Source organism: Coenobita brevimanus, chromosome 103 (genome assembly GCF_032717465.1).
Source record: "Coenobita brevimanus isolate Jiangsu-jjx chromosome 103, ASM3271746v2, whole genome shotgun sequence".
NCBI classification, from domain to species: domain Eukaryota; kingdom Metazoa; phylum Arthropoda; class Malacostraca; order Decapoda; family Coenobitidae; genus Coenobita; species Coenobita brevimanus.
The window spans coordinates 38,019,649-38,045,284 of NC_137056.1; the positions used below are offsets into that span (position 1 = coordinate 38,019,649).

The window sequence follows — 25,636 nt, forward strand, 5'->3', positions numbered from 1 at the left end:
CAGTAAAAAAAAAAACAGAGATGGAGACAATTCCAGAGTTGACCTGTTGCATACATGAATGACTGGAGCAACTGTTAACTCTTCCATTAAAGAGTTGGACAGAAAAGGGCTGAGTTTGTTGCTAAGACGGGTGCTGCGTGCCTGCTGTATTTACCTATTTGTATTTACCTATTTGTAGTATACAGGAATTGAGCAATGCTCGTGTTGTCCTGTCTCCATATCCACATTTATCAAGTCTACCTTTACACACATGAATGTTTTTCTCATGCACCACCTCTTTGTCTAAGTCATTCCAAATATTTAAGAATATACCTAATTGTGATATACACGGAATGTACTATGCTCGTGGGTTTCCGTCGCTGTTTCTCAATAAGTCGAATTTAACTTTAAACTCGTTTATGTTTTTAGACTGGACGATCTCTTTGTCCAGGCTATTCCATAAGTCTATACTTCTGTAAGGAAAGCTATATTTCTTGATATCCTTCAAGCAGCTTGACTTTTTCAATTTCATTCCATGTCCTCTTGTTGCTCTCTTATCCCATACAAACAGATCTTCTTTGTCAATTTTATCTACTCCCACCATGGTCCTGAACACCGCAATCATGTCTCCCCTCTTTCTCCTTTCCTCTAACGAAGGCAAATCCAGTTTTTCCAGCCTCTCTGTATGACAGGTCTGTCAGACTGGGGACCATCTTGGTTGCTGTTCTTTGTATTCTCTCAATCTTGTTTATATCTTTCTTTTTGTGTGGGGACCACACTACCGCTGCATATTCTAACCTGGGGCGGATCATGGCCACTATCAATTTTTTCATCATTCCTCATCCATATAATGAAATGCTACTCTTATGTTAGTCAAGAGCTTATAAGTCTCTCCAACTATCTTGTTAATGTGCTTTTCTGGTGACAAACTATCTTGGACCAGCACTCCCAAATCTTTCTCTTCTCTCCTTTTTGTGATTAATTCATTACCCAAAAATAATTCAGTGATGGTCTCCTGGTACTTTTACCCATTTCCAATATTTTACATTTCTTTACATTAAATTTCATTTCCACGTCCGGCTCCAATTGTGTATCCTATCCAAATCCTCCTGCAGTATTTTACAATCCTCCTCAACCTCTATCTTCCTCAAGATCTTTACATCATCAGCAAACAGACTCGCATAACTGTTCACTCCATCTACCATATCATTTACATAAATCAGGAACATTACTGGCGCCAACACTGAGCCTTGAGGGACTCCACTTGTTACTTCCCTCCATCCAGACATCTTTTCCTTTATTACTGTCCTCATTTGTCTGTCTCTCAAAAAGTCTCTCATCCATTCCAGAAGTTTCCCCTTTAGTCCTCCTATATATTCTAGTTTCCACATTAGTCTTTTATGAGGTACCTTGTCAAAGGCCTTCTCTAAGTCTAAGTACACACAATCCACCCAACCATCTCTCTCCTGTACCACATCAATCGCTCTTGAGTAAAAGCTCAACAAGTTTGAAACACATGACCTTCCACTTCTGAATCCAAACTGACATTCAGCCAAAATATTCATCTCTTCCAGATATTTTATCCATCTGTCTTTCAGATTCTCTCACACAATTTTGCGACCATGCTGGTTAGAGACACTGGTCTATAATTCAGGGGTTCTTCCCTGTTTCCTCCCTTGTAAATTGGTACCACATTTGCCCTCTTCCATTCTTTTGGCACTTTCCCCTCTTCCAGTGAGCATACAATTAAACTGTGAATTTTATCCGCCAGTTGTTCTCTGCATTCCTTCAGTACCCAATTAGAAATTCCATCAGGTCCTGGGGCTTTCCTTACATCTTGAGTTTCCAGTAATTTATACACTTCCTGCACCTCCACTTTTATATCTTTCATCACCGGAACATTTCTAATCACTCCCTCCCCTTCCACAAGCTCCTTTTCTTTAGTGAAAACTGACTGGAAACGTTTGTTCATTATTTCTGCTTGCATTGCCGCATCATTAAAGACCTCTCCATCTACTTTCAGCTTGGTGATTCCTTCCTTTTGTTTCAGTTTGCCATTAACAAATCTATAAAACAGTTTGGGTTCATCCTTGCATTTGTCAATTATACCTTTTTCAAAATTCCTTTCTTCTTCCCTACGTATTCTTGTGTATTCGTTTCTTGTTCTTTTATATTCTTCCCTTTGTTCTGTCGTTACCTCTCTTTCTCCAATTGTTCCACGCCTTATCTCTCTCTTTTTTTGGCTATCATACACCTTCTATTAAACCACTCCTTTTTCCTGTTTTCTTTCCCTCTTACTCTTGGTACAAATTTTTCCACTCCCAAATTATAGAGGTCTAGAAAGATATCCCACTTCCTCTGTATCTCTCTTGTTTCTCTGAATTTTCTCCAGTCCGCATTTTCAAAAAAGTTTCTCAATCCTGTAAAATTTGCTTTGCCAAAGTTGTATCTTCCCTGTCTATGAAGCTCGTCTCTTGGCTCGACGTTTCCTATTAACATCTGGAACTCAATGACCACGTGATCACTTTTTCCCAAAGGACAGAGATATTCCAATGATTCTATTACATCAGGTTCTTTGGTGAATAGTAAATCTAACCTTGCTGGTGTGTCCTCACCTCGAAACCGTGTCTCTTCTTTGACCCACTGCGTCATCACATTATTCATTATTATATTTAATAAAATAGTACCCCACGAATCCTCACCGCCTCCCGAGTACCATTCCTCCCAGTTCACCTCTTTACAATTAAAGTCACCCACCAAAATTATATTATTGCTTTTCTCAATTATTTTTTGCAAGTAGCTAGCCATATCTGACAACATCTCATGGTATTCGTCATCCTTCCATTCTATCTTCTTTGGGTGTACATACACTACCGCCATATCTCTCTTAACATTCTCTCCAGTTTCTAATTTCATATATATCACTTCAGCCCTGCCTTCTCCCATTTCCACAGTATCTACATTTATGTTGTTCTTCACTGCTATCATCACTCCTCCTCCCTTTTTTCTTTTCTGTCTTTTCTCCACAGTTTGTATTTACCATCTCCCAAATGAACATCAATATCTTCTCTTAATTTGGTCTCTACAAAGCACATGACATCAGGTTCATGTTCTCTCAAGAAATCATTAATTTCGATCCTTGTCGATATGAAACCATCAACATTAGTATATATCACCTTCAAATTATTTTTGACATTATTAATACCCTCTTCTCTCCTACTCTCTGTCCGTACCACTTCCTCAACTTCTGATCTTTCACAACCATCCCCCTAATTTCCTTCACTTCTATTTCCTTAAATACCATTTCCTTACTTTCATATCCAATACTCTCCAAAAAAGTATTACGTTCTTCCTCTGTCCTCTTATCATTTTTTTCCCTTTACTTCTTCCTTTAATGATTTTAAAGCTTCTCTTTCTTCTTCATTCAGATCTTTTCTTATTATAATATTTTCCATCCCCGCCTCTTTGCTTAATTTCCAGGTCACTTTAAGTATCTCATTTATTACACTTTCTGATGTAAACTTGACTCTCATTGGTCTTGTTTCCCCTTTCTTATAAGGCCCTATCCTCCTTACTTCCTCAATTTCTTTTACCCACTTGTTTCCTTCGGGGTCAATCTTGCCTAATATTCCTCTCACCATGTTCGTGTCTCTCTCGAGTCTTGCGAACCTAACCTTTTCTTCCTCTTCCCTGTTTCCAAATACTATCACACATCTGTTCCTTTCTACAGTTTCTCTCACTATTTTCTCTTTTTCTTCAGTATTTTCACTACATTTTCTTCCATTTCTTTCTTGTTCATTTCCTTTCTTCCTGGATGATCTCTCTTAAGCTGACCACTTCTTTTCTGTTCTTCCTCTACGTGTGCCCACTTTGCCTTGTGTTCTTCTAGTACATTACTCACCTTCTCCGTTTTATTGGTACTCTCTTCAAGTTTCCTCCTCAGTTCAACATTTTCCCGCTTCAAATTCTTTATCTCTTCATTGGCTGTTTCGTTGGACTGGATTAGACTCTGTATGGTGGTTTCCGTATTTCCTGACACATCCTTTATCACTAGATTCTCTACTTTTTTTGAGGTTCACTAATCCTCATAATTAATGTTTTCACTAGGTCCATGACATTAGTATTAGCATCAAATCCTTGAAATTCCATTCCCTCATTGTTTACATTTTCGGCCATCTTTAACGTACCGATCAAGTACCTGAACAGCTGTTACCAATAAGCCACAAACATTCATGTATACTATTGCCAACAAATCTTTACATTTTCGGTAGTCTACCAACTTTCATTATTTTAAATTTAAAGAAAGACCCTAGGAGACAGGACAGACAAAATTCCTGAAACTACTCAAGGTCAGGAGCGATGCCTGGGACGTCCTCTCTCTCCGGCTGTTCGTGTGTGTGTCCCGGCTGTTCGTGTGTGTGGTGGTGGAGGGATGCAAGCAGACAGTTCAGAGGAGCAGTGACCATTGAAGTGGCGATAGAAAAGAGACTGATGCAACAGTGCCGCGAAGAGACAGAGGTTGAAGGGAGCCAGTAAGAGGAAAGTTAATGAGACGAAAAGTCTCCGACTCCATCCTGTTGAGAAGAACTGTGTGGGAAGCCTCCCCACACATGACACCTGTGCTCTACACAGGGGCGAATAAAACCCGTGCATAAAGTCAACAACTGTGCAGGGCCGTGGGTTAGGGCTTCCTGACTAAAACCTCCCTAAGTGAAGAGTCCAGTCCTGCTGTGGACTAAAAATGGAAAGTTCATAATGATGATGATGAGAATACTACCATATATTTCTTTCTAATGACTGAATATAATATTTAGCTACGCGAGTTTCAGCCACACTCAAAAAGTGTGTAACCTGGATACGGGACGAGGACCCAACTCGCCATGTATCCCACCAACCACTTTCCCCAACCTCCTCCCTTTAGAAAGTAGTTATTTATTTTTCAAATGTCATTACCACTATATAATAATGAATTTATAGAAGTAAAAGATTATTCGTATTAATTTTACACGTGTGGGGTGAGGACTGAGTTGGTGCGTGAGGACTGTGTTGGTGTGTGAGGATTGTGGTGATGTGTGAGGATTGTGTTGATGAGTGAGGACAGTGGTGGTGTGAGGACTGGTGGTGTGTTAGGACTGTGTTGGTGTGTGACGATTGCGTTGGTGTGTGAGGACTGGGTTGGTGAGTGAAGACTGTGGTGGTGTGTGAGGACTGTAGTGGTGTGTGAGGACTGTGCTCGTGTGTGAGGTCTGTGGTGGTTTGTGAGGATTGTGTTGGTGTGTGAAATATAATCTATTCGTGAGAACAAAACAGACTCGACCTTCTCATGGACCCACTTCACGTATAACTAAGGAGTGAGAAACAGGTAGACCTTTATCATACAAATGGATGGCGAGTGAGAAAGGGCCGGGGAGTACAGGAGGTAGATAAGGCAGAAGGCGGTAGATGTACGGGAGATAAATGCTTGAAAAGGCATACATATTGCATAATAAATGCAAAATTCCACATCAACAGCCTTGTGCCTTACCTACCTCCTATTCTGCCTGCCCCTCTGTTGTCTAATAAAGGTCTACCTGCTTCTCACTCCTTACAGCTGAAGGAGGTCCTTGAGAAGGCTGAATCTGTTGTCACCAATATATTATATAGGTATTTCTAAATCTGAGTACTGCAAATTAAAATTGAAGGGCACAGAGAAATATTTAGTTATAACCAATTATTCAAAGGGCACGGTAGCTCTATCTGCTCATGCTACGCCCCAAGGAGTATTCAGAGCAATGCAATAACAAATATTCAATTATGAATAGTTATACCCAAAACATCATCAGTATACAGTATAAATCAATGGTTATTCAGTGGAGCAGTCAATCCCAAAATACCGACAAATTAGTCAGTAGACTGTCCTTCTGATGTCAGTTTATTAGTAATTTCCCACTGGTCAATCACTAGCCTATCACTGAGACCTTTGTCGGTCAGCCAGTCAGTCTCTCCAGAAGTCAGTCCCTTGATCCTCTGTTAGTAGTCACCACGAGAAAATGCAGCTGCCAGCCAAAGCTCTGTACATGCGGGATCACCATTAAATTCTTACGAGTAGACTGTTAACCAGGAAACGTGCCAGTCTTTGGATTACTGAATCGCTTAGAGCAGCCTGTAGCTTCCTGGTTAAACCCTATATCTCTTGTAACCGGAGAACAAGCTGTTCCCTGGGTAATGCACAGGCACAGTGTGGATATGAGGGGTTAGGTCCAGAGCCTTGCCTGGCGCTTTCAAGGGAGACAGCAGTCAATCAGGCCCCAGCTCCTTCTCTACACTGCGAGACCATGCTTCATTTCAGCTGATCCACCTCCTGTTGCATCGACCCCTGGTAAGTTAAAAAGATCCCGGGTGCCAATTAACTAACAGGGCCCTCAGTGACCCACAGCCCGTTAACTTGGGGCTATCCATGCCTATGCTTCTATGTATTTTCCGGCGGTATTTGATCCTACGCACTCGAACATCCTTTTTACTCTACACTTACAACTAATATAAGTAAGCCGGAGGATTCTTATGCTGCAAGATCCTCACCTTCCGTATCTCTATTTACATCTATCATATAAGGAAATTTTTAAACAAAAATATAATCCGTATATAACGTAAACTCAGTCATAATCTATATTCACAGACATGCATATTCATTCTTAATTTCCAAAACAAGATTTTCACTGATTGGGCATGTTACTATAGCATTTCATACATACTTTATTTCAATTCTGATCACAGGTGTGCTTGTGACATACTTGACATTGTTTCGTGGACGATTTTGCTTTGGGGCGATTCTGAGTGTATCCTGGACCATAAAGAGACTCCAGGCATGAATGACACTTGTGCTGCTTGCCTGACCTATTCTCATGTGTTACTTCTGGGACGGCCTCCTCTACATCTCCCTGTCCGAGCATCAGATTCATCTTAGCTATTGTATTCCTGGTCAGACCACAAGCCTGAACTTTTCTTCTTTCAATTTGCAGATTACACAATGCCTTCACTAACTGCCAGCCATAGGAGATTGAAGCAATTTATCTTGGGTCCTGATTATTATATAACGAATAAATTGTCTGTGAATTTACTCTGGCAGTGTTGACAATGTAGCCAAGGGCATTCACTGTCCATCTTCTAGATTTAGTGTGTACTGTATGAAAACTTATTCTCTGATCCATAATGTCAGTGCCTCCTTTAGTGAAATCATACAATTTAAATATATATATATATATATATATATATATATATATATATATTATATATATATATATATATATATATATATATATATATATATATATATATATATTATATATATATATATATATATATATATATATATATATATATATATATATATATATATTATATATATATATATATATATATATATATATATAATATATATATATATTTTCAAATCATCATCCTTGGTAATGCCTAATATAGGGGAAACTGTGCTCAGAAGTAACACATCTTTCTTACCTTTGCTTTTGGTGGGTGTTACATAGGATTCAGTGTCATTTCCTCCCGTGTTTCTTCCAGTAAACTTGGTATGACCTATCTTCCCTTTCTGTGACTATCTCTGGTGGTATGCCTTTCCTAGTAGAATCTATAGTACCTAAGGCTGAGATACCTTGTGTTTGAAGCCACTCCAGCAACTCTATACTGGTGTACAATCTATCCAGGCTAATAATCCTACCTCTAAGGTCGACTGAGTCTTGTAACTGACTTACCAGAGCTTTCACTGTTGGGACTGTACCGCGTATGTAGTGTGGTCCTGGCTCTCCAGGTTTACCTGAATATACAGCTGTCCTAAAGGTAAATGGATATCTAACAGCATTAATAGATTTATATTGGAGGCCATAGAGTACGGGTTTGCTCTTATTGTAGTCTGAACCCTATTTGTGTTCTGCACCCATACAACGTTTCATCAGTGGTCAAGAAGTCACCTGGCTCTAACACCGAGCAACAACAATTACTGAACTGTTCAAAAAGCTCCCTGATTGCTGCAAACCGATCGTGTACCCATTTCTGGTGTCTGGTATCAATGTTGATCGTGTACCCATCTCTGGTGTCTGGTATCAATGTTGATCGTGTACCCATCTCTGGTGTCTGGTATCAATGTTGTTAAAAGTTATGTCGGCATGTAAGAAACCAAATCGTTTTACTGACATGACGGCTTCAAATATTGGGTGACCAAACCCTTCCATGAAGAGACGATTATAGCAATATTTATTTTGTCCCAACAAACCTCTTGGATAGAGCAGGCCAAAAAGCTTTTCAATTCTATGGCATCAGTCATCTTGACGTGTGTTGGTATTTCAGCAGTCAGTATTAGAAATTTCGGTAATTATGCCTTGTGTTAGCATGGGTTACAATACCATCAATCATATTAGATGTTATAAACAACTCCCATGCCATTATTTCTGTATTAGCTGACCTTGCCTCTCCTAACAAAACATCCTTCACTAGGCAATACCTTCTCAACAGGCCTACCTTCTGTATGATTGGTCCATAATATTGACTTACCGATATCTAATTTTCCCTGGGGTTTCTCTAAAATGCAGGTATATTCCCTGAGCTCGTGTGGCAGGACAAATTCGTCATAATTATGTTTGTTCAAGCACTGGTCCAAAGAACTGATTAATCTATTTTTCACAAGTGGCTTTCTGTTTCTGAGTGGTACCCACTCTTCTTCATTTTGTCAACATTCTGATCATCATCTACATCGTCGCCCTCAGCTACTCTATCCAAGGCAAGGTCATCATCATCATCATCGCCAACTACCTCTTCCAAGTAATCTTCGACTGGGTCAACATAGTCGAAAATAAAAGCAATGACTACGTCCGTCGGCACATCCACCCCGTCCCCTAATTAATGCCTAACTAACCGTCATCCAGCACGCCTACACGAGAGCCGCGAGGTTTGTGTGTGTGTGTGTGTGTGTGTGTGTGTGTGTGTGTGTGTGTGTGTGTGTGTGCACATTACAATGCACGTGTGTGTATCTGTGTGCACAATACAATGCACATGTGTGTATCTGTGTGTATGTGTACTAACAACCATTTCATTGGGTATGAGGAGTCATAGAGAAAAAACAATGAATAATACATAGATAATAAAATTAGTGAATGAAATAACTATTTCACTAGGTATGAGGAGTCATAAAGTATGAACAATGAATAATACATAGAAAATAAAGTAGTTTTAATGAAAATAGGAAACGTATCGTACGTCTGGAAGCTGTGTTGATGCCCGTTAGGCTTGCGTAGGCTAAGGTCCCAGATATTCCACTCATCTTCGAGCGTTTTCTTTTTGTTTAGCGCTCTCCACGGGGAAAAATCGTTAATTTTAGAGAAAACGCTCGTTGCAACCCAGTTTTTTCGCTCAGAATCACTATTTTGTTGTGTTTCCAGTAATTTAACAAGAAAATAATCATGAGACCATGCATTGCTTACAAACTAGAGTTTATTGGCAAAAATTAGTTAGGGCGTATCAAAAATGATACGGGGTGCACCGAATAGGGTTAAATAGGTGCTATGCATGTCCAGAGGGAGTTTTATAGGTGTTTTTCTGAGTTAGGGTCCATAAGTACAAGTCCAGAAGCTGGGGCCCAATATCCGGACCTGCCTATGGCTCTATTACGTCGGATATTGGAGGGATTTCTTTACCACCCACTGAACGGCAGACAGGTGTCATAACCCACTAGCCTCTAGTTGGTGCACAGCAATCCCATGTGTTCACGTGGCTAACGTAATAACTAGTGGTGGCCATATCAATACCAAAATATTGATATTTCCGATACTGTTTATCTGCATGTATCGATACTGATGGCTAGGTATCATACCATGAGTATGAAAATAGGCTTTTCAATTAACTTTTTTTTTTTTTATTTTTTTATTTTTTTAATGTGTCCGACTCAGGGCATAGGCTCCACAGCCTGCTCTCAAGGCCCAGTAGTCCTCCTACATACCATACTCCTCTCTACATGTCACCACTTCGGCACTAACACCCACCATCCATATTGAATACATGCTAGGGCTGTCTCATACAGGACTGGTGTATTGGTATTAGCAGGGGTACTTTTATGACATGTCGGCGGGTCATCTGGTAGATCAGGAAAGTGTGCTTTCATGAAATTCAAATCCTTAAACTGTTCCCTGCCCCAGCCGGGAACTGAAAATATATTTTCAAATATATAATTTCACTGGGAAAGTGATGATTTTAAGATTTATTAGCACACTGGATGGCAGTTTTGGTGCTCATGTTCCCCTAAAATAGTGGCCATATAATTATCTTCACCTGGAAAGAGCCCATGTGAGTAATTATATTAAATTGTTAGGTAGTTCAATGAGTAATTATATTAAATTGTTGGGTAGTTCAACAGATGGAAAAGGTATTAATTATGAAACTATCTAGCTATCAGTATCGGTATCAATACCACTGATACTGGCCAATAAACTAACTGGTATTGTATATAAATTTAATCACTGGTACTGCCCATCACTTGTAATCGCTTAACAAAAGTTGGAAAACTCCTCCTTTTCCAACCATTGGAGGTGGACAGTGAGTCCGGATGTGCAGTAACAGTCACTGAACACAGCGTTGCCATGTCTGTATTGGCTGGCCAGGAAACTTTGACCATTTGGTAAGGAGGTGGATGGCAATTTTTGCTCAGCTGGCGGGTTAGGATCTATTACCAGTGTGTGGCCGGAGAGGCTGGCCAGCCACCCAACAGATTTTTTGAATTTGTAGACTGTTCAACCGGCGATGTCAGAAACTTTATGTTCAGATATTGACAATGAAATTCGTATACGGACAAAATAGAGCCAAAGTATAACATTCAGATACTAAGCATGCCTGGATATGAAGCATCCAGATAATTAAGCAATTACATATATATATAGTATATAATATGAGTAAACTCTCAATTATCCATCATCACAGTAACCAGCCTAATGCAATATCCGGCACTGCCGCCTCTGCTCTGTTAAAGCAATATCCGGCAAAATTATGTAATATCTAGCGTTGACATGTATTAACCAGCTCGTAATTGGTAGCCAACCAGAACTTTATTACTGTCCTTTATCATTATTTTATTGTATTTTATGCTTAGTTTTCATTTTTTACTCACTGAAAAGATTTTAGGAATGATAATTGAGATAGATAATAACACAATATCTGGCTCAACACTGAATATATATATATATATATATATATGTCTGTCTATCTATTGCCAGACGCCTCAATCCCGTTTGGGGTGGCCACAAACAATTCGCCCTGTCCCCTGCCATTTCACTGCCCTGCTCCCAACTCACACCCCCCTCTCTCATATACCTCTCCACACCATCCCTCCATCTCATCCTTGGCCTCCCCCTCTCTCTTCCCCCCTCCACCTCACTCACATACACTCTCTTCGTCAGTCTTTCACCCTCCATCCTCTCCACATGGCCAAACCACCTCAGTGTGTTCCTCATAACGCTTCCTATCACATCCACATCCACACCACAACGCTCCTTTATATCCTCATTCGTCAGCCTGTCTCTCCATGGGACTCCACAGGCTCCTCTTAAATAACTCATTTCCACTGCTCTCACTCTTGACTTGTGTCCTTCCAACAACGTCCAAGCTTCACTTCCGTACGTTAGAGTTGGTATCACAATACTGTCATGTAGTAACTTTTTCACTTCCATGCTCACTTCCCTGTTTCTTATCACTGCTTTCAAAGAACCAGCAACCTTTCTTCCCTGCTGTACCCTTTCACGCACTTCACCCTCCAAACCTTCATCCTTACTCATCACACTACCCAAGTACCTAAACGTACTCACATTTTCCAATTCCTCACCATCCAACCTCGCTGTACATTCACTGACTTCACCTCTCTCAAAGACCATCACGTTACTCTTCCCTACATTCACCTTTAGATTCCGTTTCTTACACACTCTCCCAAACTCATCCACCAAGCCTTGCAGCTCCCCTTCGTCTTCACTCAACAACACAATATCATCTGCAAACAACAGTACAGGGAGTTTCCAAACACTATCCTCTCTCACCAGGGCCACTCCAACATCCACTACCCTACCTTGTACCTCTTTTATTACCCCATCCATGTACAGATTGAACAACCATGGAGACATGACACATCCCTGTTTCAACCTAACTTTCAAAGAGAAAAATTCACTTAGTTCACCATCCACACGCACTGCAGCCTTAGCACCATCGTACATACTCTTCACAGCATTCAACAATTTCCCATCTACTCCATATATTCTTAACACTTTCCACAATCCTTGTCTATCCACCCTGTCATATGCTTTCTCCAAATCCATGAAAGCCGCATACAACCGAAGTCGGGACGATATATATGTGTATATATATATATACAGTGACCTCTCAATTGCCCTTTGTAATTTGCCAAAGCCCTACACTGAATAACGTGACATGTTGGATATTGCATTGTACCACCCTCATCGGCCCAACATTCGGTGTCGAGCCAGATATTATGTTATTATCTGTCTTGATTATCGTTCCTAAAATCTTACCAATGTGTAAAAAATGAAAACTAAGCATAAAATACAATAAAATAATGATAAAGTACAGTAATAAAATGCTGGTTGGCTACTAATTACGAGCTGGTTAATACCTGTCAACGCTGGATATTACATAATTTTGCCGGATATTGCTTTAACAGAGCCAAGCCGGCAGCGCCGGATATTGCATTAGGCTGGATACTGTGACGATGGATAATTGTAAGTTTACTCTCTCTCTCTCTCGCTTTATATATAAATATATACTGTATACCTGTATATATATATATATATATATATATATCTCATCTCATCTCATCAGCAGTTTGAGTGTCCACTGCAGGACCGGCCTATCCCGAACGAAGTCGGGACGATACAGCCAATGTATCTCTACCAAGTGGCTTAGGCTGTCTGGTAGAGATTGTATGTAGGGTGAGAAGTGCTTGTAACTGTAATTGTAGTGTTGGAGTGGCTTTGGATGTGTGTGTGTAGTCTGTGAACCAAGTGTAATCGGCCCGTGCAAGCCGACTGGGTGCAAGCTTACTTTATAGTAAGCGACACTGATTCAACCACATCACCCCTGGTGTACGCCAATGCAGTACGTGGCCGGGTGAACACTCCCGAAGTTTATTACCCTGGCGGGGCGCGAACCCTGGCTCACCCATGTACAAACCGCACACTCTACCACTGTACCACAGAGGCTCCATATATATATATACTGTATGTATATATATATATATATATATATGCACATATATATGTATAAGTAATCCCTCCAATATCCGATGTAATAGAGCTAAAGGCATGTCCAGATAGTGGTCCTGTCTGGATAGTGGGCCCCAGCCTCTTGGACTTGTACTTATGGACCCTAACTCAGAAAAAACACGTAAACAACTCCCTCTGGACATGCATTGCACCTATTTAAGACCAAAATCATACCAATAAGGAACATAAAAAACTGAAATAAATGCAAAAGAACCATAAAATGAGGTTTTAGAGGTGAGTTTATGCAATATTAAACATTCTGGGTACTTACAACAAGTCCCTGGCTCCTGGACTGGTAGTTATGGACCGTAACCTAGCTTAACTCAGAATAACACCTCCCTACTGCACATGCATAGCACCAAAAACACTATTCATACCAATAAGGGACATAAAAGAGTGAAATGAGGTGTTAGAGGTAAGTAGAGTATGGAAAATACAGTACAATATGAAACATTCTGGGTACTTACAGCAAGTCCCTGGCCATCTCGATGAATAACTCGCCTCCTCTCAGACTCTGACAGTAAGAAGGAGTTCCTGAAGCACTTGCAGTACACTGTTCATGAAGTCTTGCACTGAACTTAGTCATTTGCACTCAGAATTCCATTCTCTTAACACTACGCACTCTTGTCTTACTTGCGCTCCATTGTACCTTAACCCCTTAACCGCGGGGCGTCACTTTCGTGACGCTTGGGAGCAAGGGATCATACCGCGGGGCGTCACTTTTGTGATTCTGTGTTATTTTGAATTCACTCGGGCTTTCAAGTGGTGGCTTGTATCATCTATCAGTACTGCCAATGTCCAACACTAGTCAGCACTCCTAATCTCATCTGTACTCCCATCCATTGTTGACAATTTAGCCATTTCTCCCCGTTCTTGACTCCCCTCCCTACCCCCCCTCCATTACCCTATCCTCTCGCCTGCCCGGCCGTGCTACGCTAAGTAAATCTTCCCTGGAATTTTTCACTGATTTCATCTATTGAAATAAGCCCTATGCCCTATTCTTATACCAAATAATATATACAAGAAAGAAATAAGGTAAGTGAGAGTGCCATACACCTAGAATTGGCTAATTATCACCTGACAACACCTCATGTGCACTCGTTTTGCTAATTTTCTCTGTTTATTTCCCCTTGAAATATGCTGTATCATCTATTTTCCCATACCACGTTGAGTACACCGCTTCCCGTCCGATCAGTGAAGTTAAGCAACGTTGGGTCTGGTTAGTACTTGGATGGGTGACCGCCTGGGAACACCAGATGCTGTTGGCATCCCTACATGTCAAGTGGGGTTGGTGGAAGATTAGTGCCCCTCCCTGTAAAACAATTAACTCGAAGCCCTTGGCCACCCCGTGTGGGATACATGGCGTCTGGCAATGAATGAATGAATGAATCTATTTTCGTAATAAAAATATATATAAGAAAGGAAGGGAGAAGCCTAAGTGATATTTACATTCACCTGGAACTACCTGATTATTGCAGGCCACCACACTGTATTCTACACTAAGTAAATCTTCCCTGGAATTTTCCACTGATTTCATCCATTGAAATAAGTCCTATGCCCAATTCTTATACCAAATAATATTTACAAAAAAGAAATAAGGTAAGTGATAGTGCCATACACCTGGAATTGGCTAATTATCACCTGACAACATCTCACATGCACTCGTTCGCTAATTTTCGCTGTTTATTTCCCCTTGAAATATGCTGTATAATCTATTTTTGTAATAAATATACATATAAGGAGGGAAGGGAGAAGCCTAAGTGATATTTACATTCACCTGGAATTACCTAATTTATAATGTATTGTCTAGATTTCCTGTCAATCATTTCACTGCTATATATTAGCTGCTGTCAAGAGGCTGACGTTGGCAGTAATGCATTTCCCTAGGTAGGCCACCACCCCAGCCCACCCTTATCAGTTCACTCTCATCTTCCAATGTGAAGTTATGTCTGTTTGCTCCTGCTAACTTCAGCCACTTTTCACCCCCATGCAAAGGGCCCTGTGACCTTTACCCCCTACTAAGCCTCGTGTGGAAAGAGGTAAAGGGCTGACAATTGATAAAAGAGTGACTACAATCTTTCTATTGAGTAAAACAGTGAAAGTGGAACTGTAAATAATGTGTAAACAGCAAGTGAAAGTAATGAATGTAAATATACGTGAACAGTGGAAAATAGTTTTATAAGTTACTTCAAGTGACAGTGCATAACACAGTGTAAATAAAATTGAAATGTAAATAACGTAAATAAAATAGAGAACGTAAATAGAAATGTAAATGAGTAGTATTATAAGAATACGAGTATATACCCTAGGAGTAATGAAACTGAAAGTTTCACTCTAGCATTTATGAATACTATGAGTTATGAGAGTGAAGGTGAAAGTGACATTCACTCTCAATGCTAGTATACGGGACGAGAAAGTGAATGCTACGTATTTTACTGAAAGAAATGGAATCCCTACAGTGACAATAAACTAATAATACTGAAGGAAACTTATGGATAAAGACTAGATATATATAAGTGTTATATAGTAATAGACATATAAAGTGTGAGGGGTTTTATGAATAATAAATGACAATATCAACAGCGAACTAGCGCAAGTGGGAAGGTCATATGTGCTCATAATTTTCATTGCTTTCACAGTGTTTTATTTTTGGAGTATGGATCCCAAACTACTTGATAATCATAGAGTAGTGTTTATAGTGTTAATATCTGGCTGTGGTAATCATATTACGGGTTGTCGGGAAGTGTAAAGTGGAGAGTTCGTTACCCAACTTCAGAGGTCTCCACAAGTCCTACGGTAATCGACGAAGGCTCAATAAACATCCCAGGAGAAAGCTGAAGGTATGTGCCATATGCATTTTTAATTTTAATATTCTAGGACTAATAACTGATTTTTGGCAAATATTTTTTGAGAGTCTGTCGGAGCCCGAATAACCCCAAGGGACACGCAAAACATTGGGAAACATGCCCGCAGTGTAAGGGTTAATGAAATAAGTGTTGCACTCTGCACTTAAAGTCTTTCCACTCATAAAACCATTTTCTAAACGTAACACACTCTAGTTAATTTACGTTACATTGAAAGTCAATTAAGTCTTTGTTTTTTCACTCAGAACTCAAATTCCTTAATACTATGCATTGTTTTTTTTCACTGCACAACACTGTAAATTCCCGTGTGGTCTAGTGGAGAAGTTCTAGGTGTTTAATCACTGTCAGAGTCTGAGAGTGGCTGTTGCAGGTGACCTAGGGGTGCGTCGCTGGGTCGTGGTGATGGTATACCCACTGCAGATGACTCTGAAGAGAGGCGCAAACTCACGTTGAGTGGTGACTCCACCGTGCCTGATGTGCTGGGCTGTCGCTCGGAGCATGAGGGCCTGTCTTGGGGAGGCAATGGAGTGGAGCCAGGGGTGGGCACAGCGGGGGTCACAGGCCTGAAAAAGCTGTCAATGGTTGATTGACGCAAGGAACGACGCTTTTGATGATTAATGATGCGCTGCCTGAAAGCGCACACTTCCTCCACAAGTCCCAAGGGCCCCATCTCCCTGTCGCAGTCCGGGTGCTCCAGGTAGTCCAGAATGAACTCTACATGTTCCCGGAGTGCGCTCAGGTTAGGGATGGCTGGAGTAGTGTCACGCTGAGAGGAGTCCGCATCATCGTCGCCGTCCTCATCGGAATTTTCAAGTTGGGTACTGACACCTGCAACTGAAGATCCGATCTAGATATCAGACGTGGTCTGATACCCAGGATCGCCCTCGTCGTCATCCAACCACTCATGCACTTCGTCCACATCAACATCGTCCCCATGCGCACGTAGACGTGCATGGAAGTCATTCACGTCAAAACCTAGGAAATCGTGCTCCACATCAGTTTCGAGAAGCAGATGAGACCAACCATTTTCTAGAGTCTTGACAGGGATTTCCTTCCATGCACTGGCCCAGTTGTAGATGGCAGACTTGATGTTGTAGCAGCGAAGGTTTTCCAAAGTCTGCTGGCCTCGCGTGTCTCGTCCCTCCCTCTGCTCCTCCTTGTCCTCGAGAACAACCATCGCCTCGTCCAGGAACTTACATCGGTACAGCCTCTTCGTTGCCACAATCACTCCTTGGTCCATTGGTTGGATGAGAGCAGTAGTATTAGGTGGCAGAAACATGCACCTAATGTGCCCATTCTCAGTCATCAAGTCCTTGTTGCACGGGTGGGCAGGTGCATTGTCGAGGAGATGGAGGGCCTTTACCTGGTCGGTGGGATTCCCAGTTTCTCCGTCTGGTAATGGATGACCTCCTTGACGAAATGGCGGTGGAACCAGTCTTTGAAGATCTGGGCTGTGAACCATGCCTTCAAGGAATGGTACCAGACGACAGGAAGGACATCCACCACCCCATGAAGACACCGAGGCTGCTTTGCACGGCCAACAACAACGGGCTTGAGCCGGTGCATGCTGTTAGCATTGGCACGACACTAAGCAGATATCCGTTGCTTGCAGAGCTTGCGGCCAGGTACGCACTTCTCCGTGTCCTCAGCTAGAGTGTTCGTAGGCAAAGAGCGATAGAATAAGCCAGTTTCGTCAGTGTTCTAGACTTGACCGAGAGTGAGGCCCTCCCTTGATCAAGTGCTTCACCTTGTGCCGAAACTCGTCTACTCCATCCTCGTTGGCGTCCAAAGCTTTGTCATGAGACTTACGGTTGGTAAGGCCATGTCGTAACTTGAACGCGAAGAGCCAACCTTCGGATGCCTTGAAGTCTAGGGCGCCGTGAAGCCTTGCGAACTTCTCAGCAGCAGCCTTCAGCTCCGTGCCACATGCCATCACACCAGCAGCATGTTGCTGTCGATACCAAATCAACGTGGAGCGGTCGACTTCTGCATACTTGGGAGTATACATCACCTTCCTCTCCACGTTGCGTTTGCTTTTCGACGAGAAGTCAGCCGTGTACTGCATGAGTTTGTCTCGGGATCTCTTGATATCAAACAAAGTAGATCGGGCCAGGTTGAATTAATGAAGGATGCAAGAGGAAGACCATCCCACATCTACCTTGTCCAATATCTCCCTCTTCTTCTCCACAGTCAAAACCACTCTCTTCCTCTCCTCAGGCGGCAGGGCCATCATCACACACATGAAGGAGAGGAAGAGAGCAGCAGGAGAGCCTGCAGCAGGTAAGGCACCACCACAAAAGCGAGCACGTGGGCAGCCACGACGATGAGCGGGCACACACAATGAGAGACGGGCGGTAAGTGGGGAGGATGCAGGGGCGCTCTAGCGGACGGCGGTGGAACAACACACCAAAACACAGCTGGCCCACGCTGCGCGCGTCAACTTCAAATTACGGGAGGGACATGTCAAGTGGGTTGGTGCAGGGTCAGTGCCCCTCCCTGTAAAACAAATAACTCAGAGTCAAATGGCCACCCCGTAAGGGATTATGGCGTCTGGCAATAGATAGATAGAAAAAGTTGGATTTTTTTCAATTTTTTTGCGGTTTTTGGCCCATTTTGGGAATGTTGGATCCCGGGACGAAAATGTCCGGTTATTGGGGATGTCCAGATATTACGGGGATTACTGTATGTATATATATATATATATATATATATATATATATATATATATATAAATATATATATATATAGATACATAGATAGATATAGATATAGATACAGATATATATACAGATATATATAAATATATATATGTGCAGCAGCACACGAAAATATTTGAGCTCTAAGTGGGGATATTGTTTGAGAATTTGTTTAGATATATATACAAGACCATAAAATATTCAGAATACCACGGAAAACCTCTGTATGGTCATCTCTCTCGGGTGTTTGTTTACTTTTGGGTCGGTTAAACTTGGTTTCGTTGTTGTTGTTGCTGTTGTGTGGTTCAGCTCAGCAGGCGACAGTCATGACACTCTTCAAGTTTTATTATTAAAGGATGACTTCTTGTAATATGTGTGCTTTACTTACCATTATCTTGCAATAATTCAGTGGTCAGTGGGTGACGAAAACTCTGATGATTGAAATCTCCACAGGCCACAGAACAAAGTCAGCTGACATGGTAAGCGTGTGTTTAAACATACCTTTTTTATATATATATATTATAGTCTGCTAAGGCTGTGCTATTATAATACCAGGTAATGAAGTGGACAATTGCTAATACATTGGAAGAATGACTAAATATGTTCACAGATAATAAGTAGCAAGAGTATGAAGGTAGTAAACGTAGTAGTGGATTCGTGAGTCATCTTTGCTGATGTTCTTTGATTCTTTTCTTCTCATTTTACTCTGGATATTGCCTTGTCTGTTCAGGGGAGCATCCAGTGTCAAGAGGCGTCCTATGACATGGGCAGTACGGTATATACATATCTATATATATATACTGTACATATGTGGTGAGGGGGGCGCCCGATGTGGTGGATAGGGGCGCCCAACATGGTGGATGGGAATGCCCATCATCCACTCAGTGTAGAGAAGCCATATGATCTCTACACTGAGTGACAAGCCAAATGGTTTCCTGTACTCAGGAAACCATTTACTATGCTGGGTGGTAACCATATAACTCGGGGTTTCGGCAGGGTTAAGTGTCCCCCAGATTCCTTATCCAAAATCACTTAATCATGGCAGTTGTTTCAGAGAGCCTCGGAGGGCCCAATACCTGCCCAGGGCCGCAACCAAATGGGCAAAGTCACATGGCCATGTGGAATGTGAGAGGTGTGAATGAGGAGAGCAAGAGGGTGGAAGTGGCAAATGAGTTCAAGAGTGTGAGATAAGCTGTGATGGCATTGTGTGAAACAAAGATGAAAGGGTGTGAAGTGGAGGAGGGGGAGGGTGTGAAATGTGTAAGATCAGGCATGAATGGGTGAGGAAGATGCAAGGAAGGAGTTGCTTTGTTGATGAATGAAGTGTGGCAGAGTGGAATGAGAGACTACAAATGTGTCAGCTCGAGGTGTATGTACGTCAAGTTTATGTCTGAGAAGGTGAAAGTGGCGGTGACTGTAGCGTCTGCACCATGTGATGACAGGAGTGCGAGAGAGAAAGACAGGTTTTGGGATGAAGTAGTGGGAGAAATGCCAAGGAGCTAGAAGGTGATCATAATGGGTGATACGAATGGAAGAGTAGGTACTGACCCTGAAGGTAACATAATGAGTTGTAATGGAGTACCAGGAGAAAATGATAATGGGAAGCGACTGAAGGATATGTGTCATGAGAGGAAGTTGTGTATTTGTAACTCGTATTTCAAACACAAAAATGCACATAAATATACATGGTACAGAGGGAACGGGGATCGTATTGAAAGAAGTCTGACTGATTATGTGCTCGTAGAGAGGTCGATACTAGGAATGGTTGCTGAACGGGATCATATTGAAAGAAGCCTGACTAAGTATGTGCTCTTAGAGAGGTCGATGCTAGGAATGGTTGCTGATACAAGGGGTGTGAGAGGACAATGTGGAGGTTTGTCAGATCATATGACTGTAGTATGCAAGATCAAGCTGAAAGGAGTGAGGTGGATCAGGAGAGAGAGGAGCAGTCAAGGAGAAAGACTGAAAGTTGATAAGCTGAGGATCAAAGAAATGCCACATGATTACAGGACCGAAGTAGGAGAGGAGTTAGAATCAGTGAATTGGAATGAAATGGGTCTGGACAGCCTGTGGAATGCATATAGGGGTTTCTTAGTTAGAAATGCTAAAGCAGTGTGTGGTGTGGCAGGAGTAACAACAAAGAAGAAAGGTATGGCATGGTAGTAGGATGATGAGGTTGAGAGCAGTGGAGGAAAAGAGGAAAAAGTGGCTAAAGTGGTTACAGGACAGAGGTTCAGTTGAAATAAGAACTGAATACACTGACAGCAAGAAGTATGTAAAAAGACTAGTGAAGAGGAACAAGAAGGAGGTAAATGATGATTTAGGAAGAAAAATGAATGCAAACTACTCTGAAAATAGGAAGTTATTAGGGAAAGAGGTACGGAAATGTAGAAGTAAAAGCGGGAAAGAAATGTGATGGTGTGAAGGATGTAGGTGGTAGATTATTAACCCATGAGGATGAAGTAAGGACCAGATAGAAAGAATATTTTGAAAGTCTGATGAATAGGAATAAAGAGAACAAAGTGAATGTTAACATGATTGGTTTTGGGGGTGTGCAGAAAAAGAATATAATGCCAGGAAACGTGGCACTCGCACAGGTGATGAGTGCTGTGAAGAGGCTGAAAAATGGGAAAGCAGCTGGGGTTGATGAGATGTATGCAGAGATGATTCAGTGTAGTGGAGAGAGTGGAATGAAGTGCTTGTTGGAGATATGTAAGAAGGCATGGGTGAGTGAAACTGTGCCAGCAGGGTGGGATTGTACACCTGTACAAAAATAAAGGTGAGCGAAGTGATGCGAGAATTATCGTGGCATAAGTTTATTGGGTGAGGTAGGGAAGGTATGTGGAAGAATTATTACAGACAAAGTAAGAGAGATATCAGAAGTCCTAGTAAGTGAAGAACAGGGTGGCTTTAGGAGTGGCAGAGGTTGTGTGGATCAAATATTTGCAGTGAGGCAGATAGCAGATAAGGCTTGTGAGATGGACCATAAGGTGTTTATGGTATTCATGGATCTGGAAAAAGCATACGACAAAGCGGACAGAGAAGGACTGTGGAAAGTTTTGCACATGTACAGTGTAGATGGGAAGCTGCTAAGTGCTGTCAAGAATTGATGGTAGTGAAGCATGCGTAAGGGTTAATGGGCATCCAAGTGAATGGTTCACAATCGGTGTGGGCTTGCGACAAGCTTGTGTGATGTCCCCATGGTTGTTCAATATATATATATATATATATATATATATATATATATATATATATACTGTATATATATATATATATATATATATATATATATATATATATATATATATATATATATATATATATATATATATATATTTACATATATATATATATATATATATATATATATATATATATATATATATATATATATATATATATATATATATATATATATATATATATATATATATATATATATATATATATATATATATATATATATGTGTATATATATGGATGGGGTGATGAGAGAAGTAAAAACATAAGTAATGGAGAGAGAGATGGCGATGGTAATGAATGATGATGGATGGAATATCTCAAATTTGTTGTATGCTGATGATGCAGTGCTACTTGCAAATACTGGACAAGAACAAGGTAGGCTAGTGCAGAGTTCTGCTGATGTCTGTGAGTGTCGTGCCTTGAGAGTAAATGTACAAAAGAGTAAAGTGATGGTGATTGAGAGGTGACACCCAGTGCGATGTTACTGTGAATGGAGAGAGACTGGAATTGGTGAGAGAGTTCAAATACTGTACCTGGGTACAGTGATAGAAAAGAAAGGACAATGTGCAAAAGAAGTGGAAAGTAGAGTGACACAAAGAAGAAAAGTAGCTGGTGCAATGAAAGCCTTGATAAGAAACAGAGGCTTGAGTGTTGCAGCTGCACTAGGCTTACATGAAGGAGTGTTAGTGACAACTTTAACATATGGATGTGAGACTATGGTGTGGCATGAAAATGAAAAGTCAAGAGAAAGAGCAGTGAAGATGGGACTGCTGAGGAATGTATGTGGAGTACAGAGGATGGATAGGATATGAAATAATGTGATTTGGGAAAGATGTAGAGTAAGGAAGTCTGTGGACACCATAATCGAAGAAAGTGTACTGAGATGGTATGGTCATTTGGAGAGAATGGATAACAACTGAGTGGTGAAAAAGGGATATCTGAGCAAATTTGAAGGAGGGAGGAGGCAAGGTAGGCCAAGAGAAGGTGGAGAGATGTGGTGGATGAGTGTGTGAGGAACAGAGGTCTGGAAGTCGATGAGGCTAGGGGACTGACAAGAGATAGTGCTGGCTGGATGAATGTTGTGAGGAGACGTGCATGATCAGGGACTTGGCACCCTTTTTTAACGCGGCAGCATCTGGATTGACTCTATCGGATACGTTTATGTGATGCCACAGAACGTGGTGAATGTTTTTGGCGTATCTGATACAGCCAGGATTCAGGGGGCTTAAATGATGAATGAATGGAAGTGTGGCCCATTGGATTGGGCAAATTTGGGCTGTCTGGACATGGCTACTCCTCACCCTGACCTAGGGTGGAAAAGGAGGTCCAGATGATGATGATGTGTATGTATATATATACTGTATATATATATATATATATATATATATATATATATATATATATATATATATATATATCCATCATTGAATCCTATGCCGCCCCATGAGAAGCATAGGAAACCGGGGCTAGGCATGTTGGTCCTGACATTTAAGATGAGAGTGATCAGCCTCACTCATCCCTGAGTGGCATCACATGAGCAATAAACTCCAACCACGCCTTGGATATAACGTACATAGGCTCATTCCAATTGGAGTGCCTGAATTACCTACTAAACCACCAGGCACCATAATCTGGTTATATGGTTACCACCCCACATAGTAAATAGCTTTCTGGTGTACAGGAAACCCTTTGGCTTGTCACTCAGTGTAGAGTTACCCATAGGCAGAAGGAAGTGGAAAAAGTGAAAGGAAAGAAAAATGGAAGTGGGAGTGTAAAATCTCCCACAGGCAGAAGGAAGAGGAAAGAATGAAGGAAAGGAAGACTGAAAAGGAAGGAAGGAAGAGAGGAAAGGGCAGACACCCAGAGCAGCACTAAATCAAGTGAGTGGATGGTGAGCTATATATATATAGATAGACAGATAGATAGATAGATACAGTATATGTATGTATGTATCAATATCTATATCTATCTATCTACATATTTATATTTATATATATACTGTAAGGTGAAGAGACTGGTGAAGGAGAGTAAGAAGAAAGTGGATGAAGAGTTTGGGAGGAATCTGAGGGTGAAATGGAGGGAGTAAGAAATTGTTTTGGAAGGAGGTAAAGAAAGTAAGGCAGTGTGAAAGGGGAAATAGTAGGGGAGTGAAAGGTAGGAATAATAGATTGTTGGTGGAGAAGAGAGAGAGAAATTGAGGAGATGGAAGGAGCACTTTGAGGATTTGTTGAATGAAGAGAGTGACAGCAGTGCGGGTATAAGTGGTTGGGGAATGGCTGGGAGAAGAAAAGATGAGAGGAGGGAGGAAGAGATTAGTAGGGCGGAAGTAGTGGAAGCAATGAAGAAGATCAAGTTGGGAAAGGTCCCAGGTATTGATGGAGTGTGTGGTGAAATGCTGAGGTATGGGGGTGAGATTGCTGTGGAGTGGATATGGAAGTTGTGTAGAATGGCTTGGGAAGAGGGAAGGGTTCCAGAGGACTGGGAATCAGGTATAATTGTTCCTTTATATAAAGGAAAAGGGAAGAGAGAAGTATGTGGTAATCATAGGGGTATTTGCCTTCTCAGCGTGACTGGTAAAATATATGGTAGAATACTCATTGACAGGGTTAGGCATATGACAGAGGAGTTAGTTGGAGAAGAGCAAGGGGGATTTAGGAAGGGAAAAGGGTGTGTAGATTATATATTTGTTCTAAGATGTTTAGTGGAGAAGTATCTAGAGAAGGGAAAGAAAGTGTATGCTGCCTTCATGGACTTGGAGTAAGCTTATGACAGAATAGATAGGCAAGGTATGTGGAAGGTATTAAGAATATGTGGAGTGGAGGGGAAATTGTCGAGTGCTGTGAAGAGTATGTACGAAGGAGCTAGGGCTACGGTGCAAGTGGATGGTGAGCTGAGTGTGTTCTTTGATCTCAAAGTGGGACTGAAACAGGGTTGTGTGATGTCTCCATGGCTGTTTAATATATACATGGATGGGGTTGTACAGGAGGTGCAAAGTAAGGCAGTGGATGTGGGGGTGGCTCTAATGAATGAGGGTGAGATTTGAAAGATTCTGGTGTTGCTGTTTGCTGATGATACAGTATTGTTGAGTGAAGATGAATGGGAGTTGCAAGGTTTGGTGAATGAATTTGGGATAGTGTGTAGGAGGAGGAATCTGAAAGTTAATGTAAACAAAAGTAAAGTTATGCTGTTTGAGAGGAATGAAGTCACAAAATGTACAGTGAGGTTGGATGGTGAGGATATGGAGAATGTGAGTGCATTCAAGTACTTAGGTAGTGTGATGAGTAAGGATGGAGCTTTGGGGGATGAAGTGCGTGAAAGGGTACAGCAGGGAAGGAAGGTTGCTGGTTCACTGAAAGCAGTGATGAGGAATAGGGAGGTGAGTATGGAAGTTAAGAAGTCACTGCATGATAGTATTGTGATCCCTACCCTGACGTATGAAAGTGAGGCATGGACCTTGCAAAAGGGGAACAAGTCAAGAGTGAAAGCAGTGGAAATGAGTTACTTGAGAGGAGCACGTGGAGTAACATGGAGGGACAGATTGACGAATGAAGAA

At 41.4% G+C, this 25,636-nt stretch overlaps 1 protein-coding gene and 1 pseudogene across 2 annotated transcripts in view; one reads left to right on the forward strand and one right to left on the reverse strand.

The window, feature by feature from the left end:
• LOC145415710 (calcium-dependent secretion activator-like) overlaps nt 1-25,636 on the reverse strand; it is a 495,031-nt gene that overhangs the window by 253,666 nt on the left and 215,729 nt on the right. The gene's annotated exons all lie outside the window — the stretch shown is intronic.
• LOC145415793 (5S ribosomal RNA) lies at nt 14,429-14,548 on the forward strand (annotated as a pseudogene).